The sequence below is a fragment of the Monodelphis domestica genome, chromosome 4 (genome assembly GCF_027887165.1).
Source record: "Monodelphis domestica isolate mMonDom1 chromosome 4, mMonDom1.pri, whole genome shotgun sequence".
NCBI classification, from domain to species: Eukaryota; Metazoa; Chordata; class Mammalia; order Didelphimorphia; family Didelphidae; genus Monodelphis; species Monodelphis domestica.
The window spans coordinates 375,489,866-375,515,134 of NC_077230.1; the positions used below are offsets into that span (position 1 = coordinate 375,489,866).

At 38.5% G+C, this 25,269-nt stretch overlaps 1 long non-coding RNA gene across 1 annotated transcript; it reads right to left on the reverse strand.

The window, feature by feature from the left end:
- Window positions 1-1,365: 1,365 nt before the first annotated feature.
- Window positions 1,366-2,798, reverse strand: LOC103101014 (uncharacterized). Its single transcript, XR_008918260.1, has 2 exons — window positions 2,465-2,798; window positions 1,366-1,896 (listed from the first exon to the last, which is right to left on the reverse strand). It is a non-coding gene; the product is annotated as an uncharacterized LOC103101014 (long non-coding RNA).
- Between the last annotated feature and the right edge of the window lie 22,471 nt (window positions 2,799-25,269).

The following is a 25,269-nucleotide window of genomic DNA, read 5'->3' on the forward strand; positions in this document are numbered from 1 at the left end:
GAATGCTAGCCCTGAAGTTAGGAAGACCTGAATTCAAAAACATCCTTAAATACTTTTAAAAATATCCTTACTTTTGTAAGAGTTAAATTAATGTTGAATACTTTTAAGTATTATTTTTTTAATGTTTATTATCTGACAAATGTTTATTATCTGACAAAACAGAACCATATGACTAAGTTTTCTACCTGCTCAGAAAGTCCCCGCTCCACCAAAAACTGCCAACAGGAAGGAAAGAGAGCTAGACACAGAACCCCACCCAATTTATCTCCTGTCTACATCAGCACATAACAACAAGAAGTGAGTGAGCTCCTGGGAATCATAGTTTGGGGGGGAAGAAAAGAAAATGATCTATGTCTTTAATGAATAATGCTTGGAAATGATCAAATAAAATATAATTTAAAAAAAAAAACATCATTCTGAGAAGGGATCCCTAGGTTTCACCAGCCTGCCAAAGGGGTCCAGGACACATAAAAGGTTAAAGAATTGAGACTATTTCAAAGGCAACAAAGACCTGGACTACATTGGGGGTCAAGTCAAGTGGAAAGAGAGAATGGATTTTAGAGACATTGCTAATTCTGCCCATGATGCCTAGTCTCCCCATCTAAGTGACTTGGAGGCTTCCACGTGTGTGTGTCTACATTTTCTTATCTGCTCATTTGGTATCTCTGTCCTAGGTCTGATTTGACTGAGCTAATTCTCCCAGAAATTGGTTGGCAATATACCTCAAAGATTAATATAGAAGTAGTATACTTCCACTTTACTTAACTGGATTCAAAGTGTAGGATGTGATGGTTCCACCCTAGCTTAGAAGTTTGCCCTTTTTTGGTATCCTCAGTACTTAGCACAGTGCCTAGCACATAGTAGGTTTGTTGGCTGACCAATTGATTTCATGTCAATGGGAAGCGTGACAATAAAGGCTCAGGAATTATAGTGACAAATAGTAAGAGAGTAGTGCTCCAACACCAGTTACCCTTAGAACACTATGAAAAAATATTGAGTATTGAGCCCAGTCCACCATTATGGTAGAGAGAGAGAGAAGGATCATGTCCTCTGTGGGAGAGAGAGAGTCCTATCATCTATTATTCAAAGATAGCAAAACTCACCAGAAGAGCACCACTTCTCCCTCCAACCATCCCCTCATTTCCCACACCAGCCAAATGCCTTTATTTCCATTTGTACCCTCAGGCTGATTCACATTTTATGGTCTGGCCCTGGGCAGGACTGAGCCAGAAAATCAATCCCAGGCTCCATCCTTGATGTTGGGTTACAATTGCCCCTTCATTAGTCTCCTTGTTTGGATTACGGCCCACATGAACCCTATGTCTTAAGTGCCTGCCCCAGAGGATCATGGATCTTAAAATAAAATTAAAGAGACAGATAATTTGATCTTTAATATCCTTTCATATCTCTTTTAGCAACTTCCTGACACCTCTTTTGTCCCAATAGGCTTCTTGGTCCTTCTTTTGCAAACTCACCTAGCAGAATTAAAAAGGAAACCCCTTTTAGAATGGCTTGAGGAGAGGGCTTCCCTAGAAACTATAAAAGGCCTTTCTGGGCTGTGATATTTCCTGATGACAGCATTAGAGGCCCAGCAGCCTACCATATATTTTATACCACTGCTCTTCAACCAGCCCCAGGCTTGCTCTGTGCTCCTCTGCCTCCTGCCCCCTCCCTCTCTCCTCCCTGTGTTCCTCTGCATCAACTCTGGCTGACGTGACTCAGGACACTTGTCAGACCGCCGACTGGCTGAGCTCCTGTTTTTAGACCTTCCTGCTCTCTGCTGTCCAATGGCCTTCCACATCCTGGGTTGATGTGGTCTCTCTCACTTTGCTATGTCACTGTCCATTTGGTTTTCAAGTAATCACTTTCCAAGCAGGCTGGATTCCAGGAAGAATGCTGTGACATATGAACACAAAGCAGTCATATTGTTCAGTTGTTTTTTTCCTAAACACCTGGAGGCCTTTGGATAATGGCTGCACTTAAAAATGAATATCAAGGAAATAATAAAGAAAGCAGTATCACCACAACTTGTTTTGCATCTTTATGAGAAGTTATTAAAACATCAAGTCATCTCCCACAATGTGGGACTCTAATCTTCTCTGGCTATAGACCTAAAATAAATCTTTAGTGTAAACCCAGACACCAGATGCCAGGACAGATGCAGAGACTCTAGTGGCCACCAGTTTTTAAGGGCTATTCAGCTTGCAGCAGGGTCCATGGAGATACAGGGAAGGGTTCAAGAGGCAGCAAACATGCTCATGGGAAAGGATCTGTACCATGGAACTGGTTTACTTTTGCCATGGACTACTTCTCCCAGAAGACTTTGGAAGTAGAATGGAGGGGGGACTGTACAATGATTTCCCAGGGTCTGTGTGTAATGAGGTACATCTCCATATACCCCCTTGTCTCCACTCACATAGCTACCACCCTGGTTCAGGCACCACTCCAGTCTATCATTTCTTACCTCAGTTGTCTTAGACTTGTACCTGGTCTGGTCTCCCTGAATTCAATCTCTGCTTTCTCTAAATTTATCCTTCACATAGTTGCAAAAAATGATTTTTCTAAAGCACAGTTCTAATCATGCCACTCTCCTATTCTATAATCTTCAGAGGTTCCCTATAACCCCTAGGATCTAATTTAAGTTACTATTTGAAGAACCTGACCCCACCTTCACAACATGGCCCCATCCTAATCTTTTTGTGTGAAACGATACTCCCATAACAGATCATAAACTTTAGCTACACTGGTCATCTTTCTGCTCTTCGCCCAAGTTTCCATGTGCCATCTTGATGCCTTTGAAATGGCAATCCCACCATATCTAGAATGCTTTCTTTCCATTGTGACTTCACCTTTGGAATTCCTGATTTCCTTTAAGCCTAAATGTCATCTACTTCATGAAGTCTACCTTGCTGGCATTTTTTTCTCTTAAGATTACCCTGTATCTATTTTGAATATGCTTGTATATGTGTCCACTCTATCTCCTAATAGAATTTAAAGTCCTTGAAGATGCACTGTCTCACTTTCATTTTTATATCTAGGACCTAGCAAAATGCCTTTAAATAATCATGTTTTGCTGATTGTTTGATGTGACCAGGTGTGCAGACTTTGAAGGGAAGATTTAGAGACCCTGAGAAAAGGACAGTGAAGCGGGTAAGTTTGTTAACCAGGGTGGATGGGCAAGAGGCATCTTAAACAATAGAGAATGGGAAGAAGTGACTATGGAAAGACAGGTACCCTGGTATAGAGGCATAGGAGGATATAGCTTAGAAATGCTTGAACTTCCAAGGACTTCAGTAAAAGTATAATTTAGTGCAGCTGTATCATTAACCTCCAGCTCTCCCTCCCTCTCCCACTCTCTGTCTCTCTCTTCCTCTCCTCTGTCTCCTTCCCACAATTCCTCTCTCTCTCTCTCTCTCTCTCTCTCTCTCTCTCTCTCTCTCTCTCTCTCTCTCTCTCTCTCTCTCTCTCTCTCTCTCTCTCTCTCTCTCTCTCTCTCTCTCTCTCTCTCTCTCTCTCTCTCTCTCTCTGTCTCTCTCTCTGTCTCTGTCTCTCTCTCTCCCTCTCTCCTCTCTCTCTCTCTCCCTCTCTCCTCTCTCTGTCTCTCTCTCTGTCTCTCTCTCTGTCTCTCTCTCTGTCTCTGTCTCTCTCTCTCTGTCTCTCTGTCTCTGTCTCTCTCTCTCTCTCTCTCTCTCTCTCTCTCTCTCTCTCTCTCTCTCCCTCCCTCTCTCTCTCCCTTTCCCAATCCCCTTTCCTAGCCTGAGGCTACATATAAGCCACTATTTTTTTCATAGTGTTCTAAGGGTAACTGGTGTTGGAGCACTACTCTCTTACTGTTTGCCACTATAACTCCTGAGCCTTTATTGTCATGCTTCCCATTGACATGAAATCAGTTGGTCAGCCAACAAACCTACTATGTGCTAGGCACTGTGCTAAATACTGAGGATACCAAAAAAGGACAAAACTCTCACCCCCAAAACAACAACAACAATCCAGCCCCTATTCTCAAGGAATTTATAGCCTAATAGAGGAAAGAAGATGAAAACATTATATACAAATAAGATTTATGCAGGATAAATAAGATATTCAGCAGAGAGAAGGTGTTAGTGTTAAAGGCAGTTGGGAAAGGCTTCTTATATAAACTGGGATTTTAGCTGGGATTTGACAGAAGGCAGAGAAGTGAGGAGATAAAGATGAGGAGGCAGAGAATTCCAGGCATGGAGGATAGCCGGTGAAAATGTCATGAGTTGGAAGATGGAGTTTCTTGTGGGAGAATAGCAGACATCAAGAATTCATAAACTCTTAAATAGAAAACATTTCATGAACAATAAAACAAAAGTAATAATAAGTGTGAACTAAAGAGCAAATCCTCCTTTAGCTCCATACCCCAAAGTCAGAATCCAGCCTGGAAAGGGACGGGTGAACAGAGAATGGATTGTAGAGGCAGAGCTTAGAAGCAAGAATTATGAATTAGAAGACTACTGCAATGGTCCAGCTGGAAATTGATGGTATCCTGAGCCAGGATTATTGGGTTGTCAATGGAGAGAAGTGGGTAGATATGATAAATATTTTGTAGGCAGAATCAATAAACAATAAGGGCCACACATATAATAAATGTCTGAGATTACATTTGAACTCAGGAACATAAGTCTTCATGACTTCAAGCCTGGCACCCTATCCACTGTGCCATCCAGCTGCCCGTAGGGCTTATCTACTAAGTCATAAACTGACTGTGCTCTGCTTTCCTAGAGGGCCCAAATCATAGGTCTTTTGCTTATTACTCATTTCAGTATATTTCTCTGCAAGAAGATTTTAGGTAGTGTTCGTGTTGGGGGAGAGCTTGGGTAATACATGCATATTTGTCTGTGCTGCGTTTCCCCCCCAAAATTGAATTACAAATTCATTGAAGGCTGGTCTCTTGCATACAAATTTCCTCATTTTTATAAAACTTGGGAAAAATAATATTCCAAACTGTAGAGTCAATATAAGAGGCATCCTGGCATAAGAGATTCAGAGGTGGCCTTAGAAGCAGGAAGTACTCTGTGACTATGGCGTATATGATGATATATGGATTGTTGGATTCACTTTCCTGCCTTCACTCCCCCACCTTAAAAGGTATGGGTTTAAGCACAAGATCTCTTTCCTTTTTTTCGTTGTATCCCTAGAGCTTAGTAAAATGTCTGGCACATAGTAAGCTCTTCATTGATGCTTGGTGATTGGTCAACAAATCCTGACTTTGACAATGAGTGACACTGTGAATCAGAGACATTTACATATCAATAATAATAATGATGATGATGATGTCATCATTGTGATTGTTGTTGTTTGGGGTTTTTTTTTTAGCCATATCCAACTCTTCATGACTCCATTTGGGGTTTTCTTGGCAAAGATACTGGAGTGGTTGGCCATTTCCTTCTCCAGCTCATTTCACAGATGAGGAAACTTAAGGCCAATGGGGTTAATTATGATAGCTAGCATTTATGTGCTTTTAGACTTTCAGAAAGATATATATATATTATGTATATGTATACACATCTTATTTGATTCTCACAATAAATTTGTGAGATGATATTATTTTTCTTCCCCTCTTCTTCTGCTTTACATGGGAGGAAACTGAGGCTAGGAGAAAGTCAGTGACTTACCCCAAATCACCTAGCTGGTAAGTGTCTATAGTGATGTTTTCACTCTGTTCTTCCTGATTCTAAGACTAAGGCTCTTTCCCACTATGCCACCCACTCAGTACTGCAGACAGCTGTCTAAAACTGTAAGTTATGGTTTCCTCACTGGAAGTTCTCTACACCAATGAAATTACAAGTATAAGAACACACACATAAAGTTACCATAAGTGCATAGTTATCAAAATGTACACAAGTCTCTAGTCATCACCACTACTTAACCTGCTCTTTTCTAGTTACCCATTACATGGCCTCCTCCCTCTTTGCCAGCAGAGAATCCTGAATGCCCTCTCCTCCCCAGGTCAGAGCATCCTAGCATCACCTCCATCCTCTACCTACTTGTTCTGGTCTTAGAGGAGGAAAGGGTCCTTTTCCTTGGCGATGAAAAAGTCTCTTCTTGCACCCTCTAGTACCTTCTACTAACCTCTTACTGCCTTGCCTTCTTATCTGGCTTCTAATCATATCACTCACATGAAATTATTTGCTCCTCAGTTACCAATGAGAAGATTTATTCCTAGTATCATCTTATTTTATTTTATTTTATTTAAAAAACCCTTACCTTCCATCTTGGAGTAATTACTGTGTGTTGGCTCCAAGGCAGTAAGGGCTAGGCAATGGGGGTTAAGTGACTTGCCCAGGGTCACACAGCTGGGAAGTGTCTGAGGCCAGATTTCAACCCAGGACCTCCCATCTCTAGGCCTGGCTCTCAATCCACTGAGCTACCCAGCTGCCCCCCCAGTATCATTTTAAATAACAAACAATGCTCTAGCTGTATTATTTAATGTCTACTAGGGCTCAGTAGCATATTTTTCAAGCCTCCTTCCTCATCCTTTGTCTTGACAAGCCAAGGAATATTCTCACATTTCCTGCCCTAAAGCAGCTTCTAAAATTGGGAAAATTCAGATTGAGAATATAAATTTCGTCTTGTTGAGTAAACAATAACTAGTTTAGACCAAGTATGTCTGTGTGGGGATGGGCACCATGACAGTGTACTTGAGAGTCCTTTGGGATACATGAGAAAAGTCAATCCTAAATGGGAATAATCTGATTTCTTTATCTATATCAACAAAGACATTGGAATCCTATTATCAGGCATGTGATTTTCCTCATTTTCATGTGGGATAAGAGGATTGGAAATTATTAGCTCATTTTCTTATTAGGTATCCACCAATTAGAAATATCTTGGGAAAGACTGAATGACAATGAGCTTCCAAAATTGTTTTTAATGTCTCAAGATGCTGAATGATTTTGTCTTTGATCACCGAGAAATACCACTGATCAATTAGCTTACTGGTTATTGCTAGTCTGATCAATAAAATGATTTTTCTTACCCCAAACCCAGACTCTTAGAACTTTTAATATCACAGTAATAATTATTTATTCTCCAAATATGATGATCTTTTCCTCAGTCCTTAGCCTTCTTGACCTAGCTGCAGTTCTTTGACATTATCCCTTCCTCTATTCAGATTGTGTGTATGTGTGTGTGTGACTACTCATTCACAGCTCTCCTTTTACTTCCCTGATTGTTCCTTTTCAATTTCCTTTGCAAGCTTATCATCTCTGTACTACCCCCTCTCCATAGAGATATCCCATTGGTCTGTCGTTGGTCCTTCTTTTTTCTCACTCAATATTCTTTCTATATGATTTCATCAGTTCCCATGGACTCAATTATTATCTCTATGGAAATGACTCTCATCTACACATTCAACCCTCATTTCCCTCTTGAACTCTAGTCTCACAATACTATTATTTGCTCAATATCCCCACCTGAATGTCACATATATAGCTCAACCTCAATATCTCCCAAAACAGAATTTGTTATTGTCCCCATCTTTCTTCCTATCTTGTCTACATCTATTGAAGGTATCATCAATCTTCTAGTTCCCCAGGCTTTCCAAGTAGGAGTTATCCAAAACTCTTCACTCTTACTCATCCCCTATAACCAATCAAGTATTGGGGATTATAGTTATTATTGAGTCAGACACAACTGAAACAACTGAACAATAAGAGTCTTGAGAGAATGTCCCGAGACACAGAAGTAGAGACTTGCCTCAGACACATAGCAATTTAACATCATGGGGAGAGCTCACAGCCACAGCTTTCTGATCTGAAGCCCAACTGATCCTCTATGCTATATTGATCTATATTAATTGAAAATATATCAACCAGCAAAATAATGTGACAGAAACTGAGTGTATACATCAGGTAAGCAAGTAATTGTAGTCATTCAGTCATTTCAGTCATTTCTGACTCTATTTGACCCCATTTGGGGTTTTCTTGGCAGAGATACTGGAATAGCTTGCCATTTCCTTTTCTGGCTAATTTTCCAGATGAAAAAACTGAGGCTGACATGGTTTAGTGGCTTGCCTAGCTAGGATGTGTTTTAGATTGGATTTGAACTCAAATCTTCCTGACTCCAGGACTGGTGCTTTATGCACTACAGCACCTAGTTTCTCAATCAGGTAGTTGAGGGACAAAGAGAATCATTGAACCAAAGCTTCTGAAGACTGTAGGACATCTAGTCTAATCCTTTCATAAAATATCAACTTCGCATTACAATATCCCTGATAAATGGTTATCTAGCTTTGACTTGAACACCTTCAGTAATGAGGAACTCTCTACCACTTAAAATAGTCCAGTTTCACTGTTAATTGTCTCTGTTAGAAAGTTATTACTTATATTAAGTACTTATCTGCCTCTTTGAGACTTTCAGATGTACCTCCTCTAGTCAGTCAGCAAATATTTATTAAGTACTTACTATATTTTAGGCACATTGCTAAGTCCTGCAGATACAAAAATAACCAAAGAGAAAGACAGTCCATGCCCTCTAGGAGCTTATATTCTCTTGGGGGAAGACATCAGGTAAAAGAAGTGTGAAAGCGTAGGATAAGGTACCTGAGCTGAGATAATGATGGCAAATTTCAGAGAATGAGAGATGGATGGATGGTCTGTACCCTTCCCCCAAATGGAAATTATAGAAAAACCTCACCATTGGGAGAAGGGTCCCACGGGAGCAGAAAGAAGAAGAAGCTGGAATATGGCGGCGAAGATACAAGAATAAAGAATGGCTGTTTTGAGTTCTGAGCTCTTCTTCAAAGTAGTGATTCTGGGAAGGACTCATGCATGGGAGAAGGGTCTCACAGGAGCAGAGGGAAGAGGCAGCTATCTTCTGCAGTTCTTCACAGGAGCCTTCAAAAACTTGGAAAGTGAAATCATGTCTAACTCTAAGTTTTCTATTCTCCAGACTAGCCATCCCTAGGTCCTTTGATCCATTCTCTTCCAACATGGTTTTGAATCTCTTCATCCATTGTTCTGGACCCTGTTCACTCAACACATTCCAGCTTGCCAATAAATGTGCTACCCAGAACTGAACGCAATGCTCTAGGGTCCATCTAACCAGGGAAGAGGGCAATAGCTGCATCTCCTCCCTCAATCTGGCCCGACCCCACTGAGGCTCTGTTACTGCAGCCTGGGATCAAATTCATTCTTTTTGTCTACCCCATCACTCCATCGTCTTATGTTGAACTTGTGGTTCATTAAAACCTTCAGGTCTGTTTTCACACCAACTGTTGTTGTTTTGCCACATCCCTCCTCCTCCACCTTGTTCTTGTGTAATCGATTTTTTAAACTGCTCAGATAAATGTAAATCGTTGAAGGATGAAGGTAGAAGGTTGTTTGAGATAATATTTAAAATGAATTGTAGACTAGGAGAATTTGTGGATAGGAAGTGGTGAGAGGGGGCATCTCAGGCCCAGAAATAGCCCCTGAAGAATGAGAATGAAGAAGGGATGTTTTGTTGGGCAGGAGAATAAAATATCTAACATAAAGCGCTTACTCTCTGCCACACACTGTGCTAAGCATCTTATAAATGCTATCTCATTTAATTTTCACAACAACCATGGGTGGTAGGGGCTATTATTCTTCCTATTTTGCAGTTGAGGAAACTGAGGTAGATAGAGGTAAAGTGATTGCTCAGCAAAATATAACTAGTAAGTATTTGAGTCCAGATTTGAACTTGGGTTTTCCTGTCTCCAGACGCAGCACTCTAACCACTGTGCCTCTTAGTTGCCCAGAAGACTAAAGCAACTTCTTTAAACTTTATTTTCATTGATGTATTTTGATTTTATATCATCTCCATTACTATATGTATATGTCACTCTCCCTTCTTTTTCCAGTGAGCCACTTTTTATAAAATTAAAAAAGAAAGAGAAAAAAATAGTTCAGCAAACTCAAGATGAACAAAGCCCATGAACCACGCCTGAAAACACGTGATACTCTTCACCAATAGTCTCTTCACCTCTATAAAGGGAAGGAGATACATTTAAAAAAGCTTTTCTTCAGGGACAATATTGCTTGTATTAATGGAAGCTCTCTGAGGTTGGGGTTCTTTTCTTTCTCTTTATATTCATTATTGAGAATATCATTTTCCTGGTTTATCTTACTTCAATGCAGAATAGGTTCATATACGTTCTCGATACTTCTATGAATTTTGTATTTTTATTTCATGGATAGCAGAGAAAGGTAAAGCAACACCATTTTATCTGTACTTCCTCTATCTTGCCCCTGAGCAAGTTTATATTGCAAACTTCACTCTCTTCATAACCTCCTTTGCTGCTAAAACAGTGGGAATAATCCAATCTATTAGAGTGGAGTCGCAAGAGATAACTAAGAGAAAGAAGAGCTTCTTGTTACTAGGCTAGCTATAGGCTTGTCCAATCAAAGGGAACCACATCCCTTATTCATACTCTGTGAACCCCAACACAATAGCCCTGAGGGTTGGTTGGCTATGAGGTACCTCACAGCCAATTCACCTTCTGCTTAAATTGGAACCTCTATAAGCTTTGTCCTCTTGTTTCTTTGGAGAGTCTCTGCCAGTGCTGACCATTTCAATAATATCATTGGTTCCTAAAGCTATGGTATTGACTTTGGATTATGGTTTTGGTTTGGAGGGTTTTAGATTTGGGTTCCAGTTCTGGTTTGTTGCATCACCTACAATTTTACCCATGATCTCTTATATTACAGAGGTATTCCATTTCATCAATATACACATTTTAAAATGATATATTAACTCCCCAAGTTGATAGCACCTTTGTCTCTGACTCTAGTAAAGTCTTTTGACAATAATAAATAGGGAGGTAACTAGGAGTACTAAAGGAGTTTGGAGAAATACAGTAGTAAGCCATAGTAGATTCTTGAGCAAGAGAGGGGCATGATGAATATTGTTTTATTTTATTTATTTTTAAATTATTATTTCTTTCTAGTATTCTTTTATTTTTAAATGTTGTGTTCCAAATTTTCTTCCTCTCTTCCATCCCCTCCCATACCCACTAAGAAGGCAAGTAATATAATATCAATTAAACATGTGAAAGCATGTAAAATGTTTCCATGTTAGCCATATTGCAAAATAAAAGGAAAAACTCAAGTGAGAAAATTGCACTTCAATTTGCACTTATTATTCATCAGTTCTCTCTCTGGAGATGGATAGCATTTTTTCATCATGAATCTTTTGGAGTTGTCTTGGATCATTATACCAATTACGATAGCCAAGTCCTTTACGGTTGATCACTGCTACAACCTTATTTTTACTGGGTACCATTATCTCATGGTTCTTCTCATTCCATTTTATATCCGTTCATATAGGTCTTGCCATGTTTTTTTGATACTACTCTGCCCTTCACCATTTCTTATTGCACAATAGTATACTAGCATCCCCTTGATTTTCAATTCTTTGCCCCCAAAAAAGAGATGCCATAAATATTTTTTGCACATAGAGGTCCTTTTCCTTTTCTACTGATCTCTTTAGGATACAGACCTAGAAGTAGCATTGCTGGGTCAAAGGACACATGCAGTTTTATAGTCCTTGGGCATTATAATAGCTTAAAAATTAAGATATACTGAGACACAAAAGTTCCAAGCATAATTGATTTATTAGTAAAGTATTGATTATTTATAAAGCATTTATTAGTAAATCATCAATAAATAAAATCTTAACCTCCCCAGCAAAGCTATGGCCCAGTTATGGGCTTAATAGTACTTTTAATCATTTTAGGTAGTCCAAAAAAAATAAGAAAATAGAATCATAGTTGGAAGAAATATGACTGGATAGAAATTAGAAATAAGGGCTACCAATAACCCCTTCACTCTTTTTTTTTTTTTTTTTTTTTTTTTAAATATATTTTATTTGGTCATTTCCAAGCATTATTCGTTAAAGACATAGATCATTTTCTTTTCCTCCCCCCCCCAACCCCCCATAGCCGACGCGTAAGTCCACTGGGCATTAGATGTTTTCTTGATTTGAACCCATTGCTTTGTTGATAGTATTTGCATTAGAGTGTTCATTTAGAGTCTATCCTCTGTCATGTCCCCTCAATCTTTGTATTCAGGCAGTTGCTTTTTCTCGGTGTTTCCACTCCCATAGTTTATCCTTTGCTTATGAATGGTGTTTTTTTCTCCTGGGTCCCTGCAAGTTGTTCAGGGACATTACACCACCACTAATGGAGAAGTCCATTACGTTCGATGATACCACAGTGTGTTTGTCTCTGTGTACAATGTTCTCCTGGTTCTGCTCCTCTCGCTCTGCATCACTTCCTGGAGGTTGTTCCAGTCTCCATGGAACTTCTCCACTTTATTATTCCTTTTAGCGCAATAGTACTCCATCACCAACATATACCACAGTTTGTTCAGCCATTCCCCAATTGATGGGCATCCCCTCATTTTCCAGTTTTGGGCCACCACAAAGAGCGCAGCTATGAATATTTTTGTACAAGTCTTTGTGTCCATTATCTCTTTGGGGTACAGACCCAGCAGTGCTATGGCTGGGTCAAAGGGTAGATATTCTTTTGTCGCCCTTTGGGCATAGTTCCAAATTGCCCTCCAGAATGGTTGGATCAGTTCACAGCTCCACCAGCAATGAATTAATGTCCCTACTTTGCCACATCCCCTCCAGCATTCATTACTTTCCTTTGCTGTTATGTTAGCCAATCTGCTAGGTGTGAGGTGATACCTCAGAGTTGTTTTGATTTGCATCTCTCTGATTATAAGAGATGTAGAACACTTCTTCATGTGCTTGTTAATAGTTTTGATTTCTTTATCTGAGAACTGCCTATCCATTTCCCTTGCCCATTTATCAATTGGAGAATGGCTTGATTTTGTGTACAATTGATTTAGCTCTTTATAAATATGAGTAATTAAACCTTTGTCAGAGGTTTCTATGAAGATTTTTTCCCAATTTGTTGTTTCCCTTCTGATTTTAGTTATATTGGTTTTGTTTGTACAAAAGCTTTTTAGTTTGATGTAGTCAAAATTATTTATTTTACATTTTGTGATTCTTTCTATATCTTGCTTGGTTTTAAAGCCTTTCCCCTCCCAAAGGTCTGACATGTATACTATTCTGTGTTTACCCAATTTACTTATGGTTTCCTTCTTTATGTTTAAGTCACTCACCCATTTTGAATTTATCTTGGTGTAGGGTGTGAGGTGTTGATCTATTCCTAGTCTCTCCCACACTGTCTTCCAATTTTCCCAGCAGTTTTTATGAAATAGTGGATTTTTGTCCCAAAAGCTGGGATCTTTGGGTTTATCGTATACTGTCTTGCTGAGGTCGCTTTCCCCCATTCTATTCCACTGATCTTCCTTTCTATTTCTTAGCCAGTACCAAATTGTTTTGATGACTGCTGCTTTGTAATATAGTTTTAGGTCAGGGACTGCAAGGCCCCCATCATATGTGTTTTTTTTCATTATTTCCCTGGATATCCTTGATCTTTTGTTCTTCCAAATGAACTTTGTTATGGTTTTTTCTAAATCAGTGAAGAAGTATTTTGGTAGTTCAATGGGTATGGCACTAAATAGATAAATAAGTTTGGGTAGGATGGTCATTTTTATTATATTGGCTCGTCCTATCCATGAGCAGTTAATGTTTTTCCATTTGTTCAAGTCTAGTTTTAGTTGTGTGGCGAGTGTTTTGTAGTTGTGTTCATATAGTTCCTGTGTTTGTCTTGGGAGGTAGATTCCTAGGTATTTTATTTTGTCTAAGGTGATTTTGAATGGGATTTCTCTTTCTAGTTCTTGCTGCTGAGCTGTGTTGGAGATATATAGAAAAGCTGATGATTTATGTGGGTTTATTTTGTATCCTGCAACTTTGCTAAAGTTGTTGATTATTTCAATTAGCTTTTTGGTTGAATCTCTAGGATTCTTTAAGTAGACCATCATGTCATCCGCAAAGAGTGATAACTTGGTCTCCTCCTTGCCTATTTTGATGCCTTCAATTCCTTTATCTTCTCTAATTGCTACTGCTAGTGTTTCTAGTACAATGTCAAATAGTAGAGGTGATAATGGGCATCCTTGTTTCACTCCTGATCTTATTGGGAATGCATCTAGTTTATCCCCATTGCAGATGATATTAGCTGTTGGTTTTAGATATATACTGTTTATTATTTTTAGGAATGACCCTTCTATTCCTATGCTTTCTAGTGTTTTTAATAGGAATGGGTGTTGTATTTTATCAAAGGCTTTTTCTGCATCTATTGAAATAATCATGTGATTCTTGCTAGTTTGCTTGTTGATGTGGTCAATTATGTGGATGGTTTTCCTAATGTTGAACCAGCCCTGCATCCCTGGTATGAATCCTACTTGATCATGGTGAATGATCCTTCTGATCACTTGCTGGAGTCTTTTTGCTAGTATCCTATTTAAGATTTTTGCATCTATATTCATTAGGGAGATTGGCCTATAGTTTTCTTTCTCTGTTTTTGACCTGCCTGGTTTTGGAATCAGTACCATGTTTGTGTCGTAAAAGGAGTTTGGTAGAACTCCCTCTTTGCTTATTATGTCAAATAGTTTGTATAGTATTGGGATTAACTGTTCTCTGAATGTTTGATAGAATTCACAGGTGAATCCATCAGGCCCTGGGGACTTTTTCTTTGGAAGTTCTTTGATGGCTTGTTGGATTTCAATTTCTGATATGGGATTATTTAGGAATTCTATTTCCTCTTCTGTTAGTCTAGGCAGTTTGTATTTTTGTATATATTCATCCATTTCTCCTAAATTGGTGTATTTATTGCCATATAATTGGGCAAAGTAATTTCTAATGATTGCCTTAATTTCCTCCTCATTGGAGGTGCTGTCCCCCTTTTCATCTTTAATGCTGTGAATTTGCTTTTCTTCCTTCCTTTTTTTAACTAGATTGACCAGTACCTTGTCTATTTTGTTTGTTTTTTCAAAGTACCAGCTTCTTGTCTCATTTATTAAATCAATAGTTCTATCACTTTCGATTTTATTAATTTCTCCCTTAATTTTTAGGATTTCTAATTTGGTTTTCTGCTGGGGGTTTTTAATTTGATCGCTTTCCAGTTTTTTCATTTGCATTTCCAATTGATTGATCTCTGCTCTCCCTTGTTTGTTAATATATACACTCAGGGATATGAATTTACCTCTGATTACCGCTTTGGCTGCATCCCAAAAGGTTTGGAAGGATGTTTCGCCATTGTCATTTTCCTCGATGAAATTATTAATTGTTTCTATGATTTCTTCTTTAACTAAACGGTTTTGGAGTATCATATTGTTTAATTTCCAATTGGTTTTAGATTTGGTTTTCCATGTACCATTACTAATCATTATTTTTATTGCCTTGTGATCTGAGAAGGCTGCATTCATTATTTCTGCTTTTCTGCATTTGTGTGCTATGTTTCTGTGACCTAATGTATGGTCAATTTTTGTGAATGTGCCATGTGGTGCTGAGAAGAAGGTGTATTCCTTTTTATCCCTATTTATTTTTCTCCATATGTCTATTAATTCTAATTTTTCTAAGATTTCATTCACTTCTTTTACCTCTTTCTTATTTATTTTTTGATTTGATTTATCTAAATTTGATAATGGTTGGTTTAAGTCTCCCACTAGTATGGTTTTATTGTCTATTTCTTCCTTCAATTCTCCTAGTTTCTCCATTAGAAATTTGGGTGCTATATTATTTGGTGCATACATATTGATTAATGATATTTCCTCATTGTCTATAGTCCCTTTTAACATAATATAATTACCTTCCCTATCCCTTTTGATCAGGTCTATTTTTGCATTGGCTTTATCAGATATCATGATTACCACTCCTGCCTTCTTTCTATCAGTTGAAGCCCAGAAGGTCTTACTCCATCCTTTAATTCTGACCTTGTGGGTGTCAACCCGCCTCATGTGTGTTTCTTGAAGACAACATATGGTAGGGTTTTGGATTCTAATCCATTCTGCTATTCGTCTACGTTTTATGGGTGAGTTCATCCCATTCACGTTCAAAGTTATGATTGTCATTTGTGGACTCCCTGGCATTTTGATTGCCTTCCCTAATTCTAACCTTTTCTTCTTCGGCTCTACCTTTTAGTCCAGTGATTTACTTTGAAACAGTCCCCCTTGTCCCCTCCCTTGATGTTTCCCTTTTTAGTCCCTCCCTTTTTGTTCCCTCCCCCTCCCCCCTCTCTTACCCTCCCTTTTTGTTCTCCCTCTCCCCCTCCCCCCCTTGGTTTTCCCTTCTCCTTACCCTTGTTGGGTAAGATAGAATTCAAGATCCCAATGGATCTGGAGGTTTTTCCCTCTCAGAGCTGATTTCCCTGAGATTGAGGTTTAAGTAACCCCCCCCCCCCCTCTCTTCCTCTCCTTCTTATAGGAGTTTTCTTCCCCTCCCCTTCCCATGTGAATCTTTGTGTGAGAATGATTATTCTATTTGGTCTTTCTTTACCCCCTATTTATACATTACATTTTCCCCACATGTTAGTATACATAGGTTGATATAAATGTAGTCCTTATAGAAGAGAGTTTGAGTAAAAGAAGAAGATAACATTTTCCCCTTTCCTTAATATTTACCTTTTCAGGTATTCCTTGCTCTTTGATTTTCGGTATCAAACTTTCCACAGAGCTCTGGTCTTTTCTTTGCAAAAAGTTGGAAGTCTTCTATTTTGTTGAATGCCCATACTTTCCCTTGGAAGTATATAGTCAGTTTTGCTGGGTAGCTGATTCTTGGTTGGAGACCCAGCTCTCTTGCCTTTCTGAAGATCATGTTCCATGCCTTACGATCATTCAGAGTAGAACTTGCAAGGTCTTGGGTGACCCTGATTGGCATTCCTTTATATCTAAATTGTCTTTTTCTGGCTTCCTGTAGGATTTTTTCTTTTGTTTGATAGCTTTGGAATTTGGCAATTACATTCCTGGGAGTTGTCTTTTGGGGGTTTAGTGTAGAAGGTGTTCTGTGAGCTCTGTCAGTGGCTGTATTGCCCCCTTGTTCTAGAATCTCTGGGCAATTTTCTTTGATTATATCTTGTATCACCATGTCCAGTTTGGTGTTTATTTCTGGCTTATCTGGGAGTCCAATTATTCTTAAATTATCCCTTCTCCCCCTATTTTCCAGATCTATCACCTTGTCGGTGAGATATTTTATGTTCTCTTCTAATTTCTTGGTATTTTGGCTTTGCTTTATTGATCCTTGCTCTTTTACACGATCGTTGTCTTCCAGCTGCCTGATTCTGGCCTTTAAAGCCTGGTTTTCTTTTACAGTTTGGTCAAACTGGTTTTGTAGATGCGTGAATTTCTTTTGCATTATTTCCAACTTTTCCTCCCAGAAGGCTTCCATCTTTTTGGTCATTTCTGATTCAAATTCTTCATAGGTTTGTGGAGAGTTTCCATTTCCTTTGGAAGATTTTGGAGAATTTTCTTGTATATCTTCTTCTATCTGCTCTGTATTTTGTATTTTGGCTCCATAGAATGTGTCCAAAGTCGCCCCTTTCTTCTTATTTTTCTTGGTATTTTGGGGCTTCTGTGGTTCTGTGGAGTTTGTCATCTCTGAATGTGGAGGATTAGTTTTTCTTGTCTCTTTCTGGTGTTCAGGGGCTTTAGTCCTGGGCAGATAGTTCTATGGGCTTTCCCTGGGTTAAACTGAATATGCCTCACTGGAACTGGAATGGAAGGGTCGGACCACGAGGCCACACTCTCCCCCCGGCTCGCTTTCCGGAAGTTGCCTTCAGAATCGCTGGCCGTGAGGCTTTTTCGTCGGCCTGCGGGGGGGATGGGCTGCCGCTTCCCCAAGCTCCGAGAGCAAGGACTTTCACTGAGACTTGGATAGCAGGATCCAGCCTGTGAGGCTGTCTTGCCCACCCTGAGGGTTGCTGTTGTTTTGACCAGCTCTCTGCAGCGGAGGCCCCAGGCAGTAACTTTCACCCGGACCGACCAGCTCTTTGCAGCGGAAGCCCCAGGCAGTAACTTTCACCGGGACTGTAGAAGGCCCTGAGGGTTGTTGTTTCCGAGGACCCTGCTCTCTGAGCCGGCTGGGCTGCGGCTTCCGGGAGCCTTGGACTCTGCGCTCCTACCCCTGAGGTCCGAGGGATCTCGGGTTCTGGCTTTTAAGGGGAGCCGTACCTTTTGAACCGGGTCCAGGTCCAGGAGGAGGGTTCCCAGGGTCTGTGCTGTTGATCGTTTTGAATTTCGGCGCCTTAGGAGCTTATCGTTTGAGATTGGTCGGGAAGGGTTTTCCGGAGATCTGAGCTTTAGCTTTCTCTAAGCCGCCATCTTAACCGGAAGTGTCCACCCCTTCACTCTTGTGACTAAGAAATATTCATTGTTTGAGTCTAGTTGCATCTGCAAGAATAGAGATAGAAAACCAGACTTCTTTGAATAACAAACCAGAATACTTGAAGGATAGTTTGGTGGTATAAAAATACTAGACTGGATTCTCTGGTGTCTACCTGCCTCCTTTAAGGGTAACAGATTTCCTCAACACAAGAAGAGAACAATGAATAACAGAAGACCTGGATTTCTAAAATTTATTACAGGCCAGCTAAATTTATGAATTAAGTTCAGATACAAAGAATCATGGCTTGGGCAGTTACAGGACAAAATCAATCACTTTAAAAATAATCAATTAAAAAAGACACATCATTCTGATGATTTCATCATAGTTCCAGATTGTTTACCAAAATGGTTGGACCAGTTTACTACTCCACTAACATGCATTAGCACACATATTTTTCCTCATTCCCTCCAAGCATTTGTAATTTCTAATAGGTGTGAGTAGGTATCTCAGAGTTCTATTAATGTGCATTTCTCTATTCAGTACTGATTTAGAGGAGCTTTTAGGCAGCACAGTGAATAGAGTGCTAAGCCTGGAGTCAGGAGGACATAGGTTTAAATTTGGCCTCAGACACTTCATAGCTATGTAACCCTGGGCAAATCACTTAACCCAATTGCCTTGCCCTTCCTGCTCTTCTGTCTTAGAGTTGCTACTAAGAGAGAAGGTAAAGATTTTATTTTTTTTCATATAACTATAGATGGGTTTGATTTCTTCTGAAAATTTCCTGTTTATATCCTTTGACCACTAAAGAATGACTTTTGTTTTTATAAATTTGACTTAATTCTTTCTATACATTTGAGAAATCAAACCTTTGTCAGAGGAAATTGCTTTAAAGATTTTTGATGTTACTTCATCATCTATGTTAACTTTCAGCAAAATGTAATTTCCCTGATTATCTCTTTTAGTTAGGTCTATTTTTGCTTTAGATTTGTCTTAGATAATGATTGCTACTCCTGCCTTTTGTACTTCAGCTGAAGAATATTAGATTCTGCTCCAGCCCTTTATTTTAACTCTGGGTGTGTCTACCTATTTCAAGTGTGTCTATTGTGAACAACATATTGTTGGATTCTGCTTTCTAATCTATTCTGCTATCCACTTCCATTTATGGATGAGCTCATCTCATTCACATTCATAGTTATGTTTACCAACTGGGTATTTCCCTTTATGGCATTTTCTTCTGTTTCTTCTTCTCCTCTCTCTCTTTTTATCCTGTCCCTCATCAAAAGACTATTTTGCTTCTAACCACTGCCTCACTTAATCCACTTTCCCTTTTTTCAGCCTCCATCCCACCACATTTTCTTATCCCTTTCATTTACTATTTCTCTATTGGGCAAGATAGAATTCTATACACAATTAAGTGTGTGTGTGTGTGTGTGTGTGTGTGTGTGTGTGTGTGTGTATCTCCTTTCTCCTTTGAACAAATTCTAATGAGAGTTAAGTTCAAGCATTGTCTGGCACCCCTTTATTTTCCCTTCTAATATAAAAGTTCGTTGTACACCTTTTTTTATGGGAGAAAATTTTCTCCATTCTACCTCTCCCTTCCACCTTCTTCCCATGCATTCCTCTTTCTCACTCCTTAACTTTTTCTTGGGAGGCGGAGATCATTCTAATATCATCATTATACCCATACCCTCTCTCTATATATACCTTCTCTAATAATGATAAAGTTTTTAAGAGCTAAATTGAATTGTCTTGCCATATAGGAATGTAAATAGTTTAACCTTATTGGGTCCTTCATGATTTCTCTTTTATGTTTGCCTTTTTATGCTTCTCTTGAATCTTATGTTTTAATGTCAATTTTCTATTCAGTGCTAGTCTTTTCATCTGGAATGCTTGGAAGTCCTCTATTTCACTAAATATCCATTTCCCCCATGAAGGATTATACTCAGTTTTCCTGGGTAGGTTTTTCTTGCCTTCCAGAATATCATCTTTCAAGCCCTCCACTCCTTTAATGTGGAAGTTACTAAATCTTGTGTTAACCTTACTGAGGCTTCACAATACTAAAATTTTCTGACTTCTTGCAATATTTTCTCCTTGATCTAGGAGCTTTGTAATTTGGTTACTATATTCCTGGGAGTTTTTATTTGGGGATCTCTTTCAGAAATGGTTGGTGAAGTCTTTCAAATTTTGTTTCTTACCCCCTGGATCTAAGAGATTAAGAGATCAGGGTACTTTTTAATTTCTTGAAATACAATATTTAAAATCTTTTCTTTTTCTTCTTCTTCTTTTTTTTTTTGATTATGGCTTTTTGGTAGTCCATTTTTCCAGCCTACTTTTTCAATTTGAATGTTATCTTTAAACTGGGCTCTGACTGCTCTAAGCTCAGGCTTTTTAATGTTGCTGTTTTGGGAGCTATTTCTGGGGAGTCTGAAAGTTTTCAGTGCTTCCAAGGTAATGTGATCTAGGGGGAGGTATAGTTATTACTCTCCTGGTTGCACTCTTTTCTTGTCCCAAGGAGGGCCCTTGCTCCCCTGCAACCTCAAGCACTAAAGTTCCTTTTGTCTCTGGAACTGTGACCCGATCCCTTCTTCTCCTGATGCCACAAATGCTAGTATTCCTTTCTGCTTTAGGACTGTGACCAGGATGCTTACTCTCTTGTGACCAACCACAAGTGCTCCTCTCTGTCCGGAACTGGGACCCAGAATTGTTTATGGCCAATAGAGTTGCCAATCAGTACCAGCTATTACCAGTGTCAGCAACTGGTCCCCTGTAATCTCTGATCAGTATTCCTTCCTCCTTAATGTCTCTGGGATGAGAGCACCCCAGATTATGGCTGCTGCTGCCTCTGCTACTGTTACTGCAGTCACATGAGCATTAAAAACCTCCACCTTGGTGTCACAGACCTCTCCTCAGGACCTCTCAGGTCTTCTTAGGCATGGAAAAAGTTTTGCTTTGACCTCTCTAAAATTTGATTTTAGGTAAAATTTTTGGAGGGGAATGTTGAGAGAATTCAGCTGGATTGATCCTTCTAATCTGCCATCTTGGCTCTACCTTCTAAAATACTATTTTAGAAAGAATAGTCTGCTGGTTTATACAGGATAGATTCCAAAGGAAGAGATTACATTTAGGCAGCTGGATAAAGCAGAATCGTAATTAGATGGAAAAATGGCACTGAGACTTAGATTCAAATTTGGTTTCAGAAACCTATTGGCTATGTGATCCTGGGCAAGTCACTTAATCTGTCTCCCTCAGTTTCCTCATCTGTAAAATAGAGAATAGTAACAGTATCTATTGACTTCCTAGAGATGCTGTGAGTATAAAATGCTATTTGTAAAGCCTTTTGCAAAGCTTAAAATGCTTGTGAATAATGGTTATTGTTATTTCTATTTTTATTATAACTGGGATTGAGCAAAATAATCCTTTGCCCAAGACTGTTGAAATTTAGAGGGTGCTGATTGCATTTGCATACTATTTAGCAATAGTAGGGAAACAACTGAGCTTATTTGCTTAAAAATAATTGGTTAAGGGGCAGCTAGATGGCTCAGTGAATTGAGAGCCAGACCTAGAGATGGGAGGTCCTGAGTTCAAATTTGGCCTCAGATACTTCCTAGCTGAGTGACCCTGGACAAGTCACTTAACCCCCATTGCCTAGCTTTCACCTCTCTTCTGGCTTGGAACCAATACACAATATTGATTCTAAGATGGTAGGTAAGGGGTTAAAAAGTTTGGTTAAAATAGGACACTACCAGGTGGCCTGATATTCCCCTCTCCTCCCACACCTAAGTGTTCATTCCCTCTGGGTCCAAGCAGAAGTTGTCTACTCCTTTTTCCATTTGGCAGCCTTCAGAAATTTGGAGATGGTGATCACATCCACCTTATTCAGAGGTGTTCCAGCACTAACTCTAAACAACTTGAGAGCTAATTGTTAAATGATCAGTGTGATCACTTATACCTTGGAAATCAGAAAATGCTACAAATCAGGGCTTGATTTATTGTTTTAATGACTGTCTACTAGAAACTTAAGAAAGTTATGGAGAAAATGTTAATAATGCAGATTAAACTTAAAAGGTTCTCTTTTTTAATACCCTAATCCTTAATTCCATCCTCTGAACATCATAGCACTATTTCCAGTCTCCTCTCACCATTATGGCTATCTTTCTTGGATAAATTTGTAGAAGAGATGACATCTGAGCTCAAATTAAGAAGGAAGATAATTTTTTTCTTTTTTTTAATTTATATGTTACTTATTATAATGCCCTAGATACACATTTGAAAAATTGTGATATGTATACATGTATATGTATACAAATTATATTATGTGCTCAATCTACAAAAAAGTGTGCTTCCTTAGTTGTAATACAAATAAGATGATAGATTTTGTTGGACATAAAAAAAAATTAAAAGGAATATATTTACAAATTTCTGGGCTCCTTTTCATCACCTCATACCTTTAATTCCCATCTAGAGTTCTATGTCCCATTGAATGGGAGTCATAGCTAGGAAATCAGATTTAGATTACCTAAATTAAATGTGTGTGTGTGTGTGTGTGTGTGTGTATATATATATATATATATATATATATATATATATTTGTTTATTTATTTATATAAAATAAACCTTATCCTCTGTCTTAGAATCAGTACTAAGTATAGGTTCCAAGGCAGAAGAGCAATCAGAGATAGGTAATTGGGGTTAAATGACTAGCCCAGGGTCACACAGCTAGAAAGTATCAGAGGACAAATTTGAACCCAAGTCCTCCTGTCTACAGGCCTGGCTCTTTATCCACTGAGCCACTTAGCTACCCTGAGTTGCCTAAATTTGTCAGGCAGGGAGACAAAAAACAAACAGAGAAAGAGAGCTTAAGCTGACTACTTTGGAGAGAACACCTTCCTGTGCTAGTAATATTTTATCAGGGGATGTATATTTTCTGGTACCAGTGGGTGTCACTCTGAGAACTTAAGTAAATAGTCTAAATTGAGAAGGGAATAGAATTGGACACGCAGATGCTAATTTATTTTGTGATTTGGGGTATTATGCATATACACATGTAATTTTATTAATACATTTTGATTTTTCAACAATAATATTTATGAATGTATTATTCCCTCCTCCCCAACCTATAAAACTATACTAAAGACCAAAAAAAAGAGAGAATCAAAAGTAATTTATTCAACTAAGCTAAATATCATTAGAGTCTGAATGAGTATGCACTATTCCACTATTCCACTACACATAGAGTCCCCCACCCTAAAAAGAAAGCAGAGGACCACATTTTGCTCTTTTGTAAAGTCGAATGTCTTGATCATAAAATTACATAATGCTCAGGGATTATTATTAATTGCTTCCATTTACATTGTGATTGTCATTGTGTGTACTTTTCCCCTAGTTTTATTGATTTCATTCTGTCAGTTCATATAAGTCTTCCCCTACTTCTCTTAATTCTTCATATTCATTGTTACCGATGATACAGTAATATTCTATCACATTTATGTACAACAATTGATCTAAGCATTCACTACTCAACTAGCATCTACTTTGTTTCTAGTAGTTTGCTACCTTGAAAATAATTGCCCTGAATATTTAAATGTATTTGATATCTTTTTCCCTTGACCTTCTTCTTTGATCACCAATTCAATGGGTATAAACATTTTAGTTACTTTTAGAAAGCAATTCCAAATTGTTTTTCAGAATGAATGAAGAAATGCATATATGCACAAGCAGTGTATTAGAATGTCTGTGTTCTGGTATCCCTTCCATTATCAGTTATTCTTATTTATCTTTATGTCATTTTCATAAATTCTTTTGGAGGTATATAGGATTGAACCTCAAAGCTATTTTGGCATTTCTCTTGTTATTAAGGGATTTTGAACAATGCTTCAGAGAATTGCTTATAGCTTCCAGTTCTCCTTTTGGGAAATTTTTCATATCCTTTAATGTATTAATCATCGGACAATATTTTAGTTCCTTATATGCATTGGAATCTTATAAGAAATGTTTGATGCAAAAATTGTTTCCTAGTCAACAATTTCTTTTTATATCCTAGCTGCACTGATTTTGTTTGTATAAAATTTTTCAATGTTATGCAATTGAAGTGATCCATTTTCTCTATTACAATCACTTCTATCCCTTTTATAGTTAAGAGCTCTCTCTTTAACCAAGCCTATGAAAGCTACCTTATTGGATTCTCCTTTAATTCATTTTATGATGTTATCTTTAACTCAGATTGCAAATCCATTTGGAATTTGTAGTTCTATATGGTGTCAGATATTGGTCCAATCTAATTTCTGTCAAATTGTTTTCAATTTGCCCATAAGGAGTTTTTCTGCAAGTAATTCCTTTTTATTATTTACAAGTTGCCCCATTGGTGTTGACTTATTCCCAGTGCCTCAGGTTCATAACCCAGGAGTCATCCTGAATTTCTCATTATCTCTCACACCCTCTATCTAATCTGTGACCTGTCAATTTTACCTTTGCAACATATTTCATGCATATCTCCTTCTTTCCTTGGATACTGCTGCCATTCCTATGTAGGTCCTCATCATCTCAGACCTGGACTATTGCAATAGTCACTGGTAGGTCTTCCAGCCTCAAATCCCCCCCCTCCCCATTCCAGTCCATCCTCCATTCAGCCACTAAAGTGGATTCCTAAAGAGCAGGTTGGATCACTTCATTTCCCTCCCCTACACAATAAACTCCAGTGGTTCTGTAATGCTTTCAAGATCAAATATAAGATTCTCCACTTGGCATTCAAAGACCTTCATAACATAGTATCCTCCTATCTCTTTAGTCTTCTGACATTTTACTCCCTGATATGCTCTGCTGAGATTCAGTGTCATGAGTTTCTTGGCTGTTTCTTTAAAAAAAAGATCAGTCCCTCAAGTCCAGGCATTCTCTCTGGAATTCTCAGCATTCCAGGACTGTTCTTCCTTTCTTTCTATTGCCCTCTGACTTCTTCTGTTCCAAATAAATTTCATCTTCTACAGGAAACCTTCCCGTATTCCTTTTTATTCTAATGTTTTCCTTCTGTTAATCAATTCCTATTTTTCTTGTTTATTG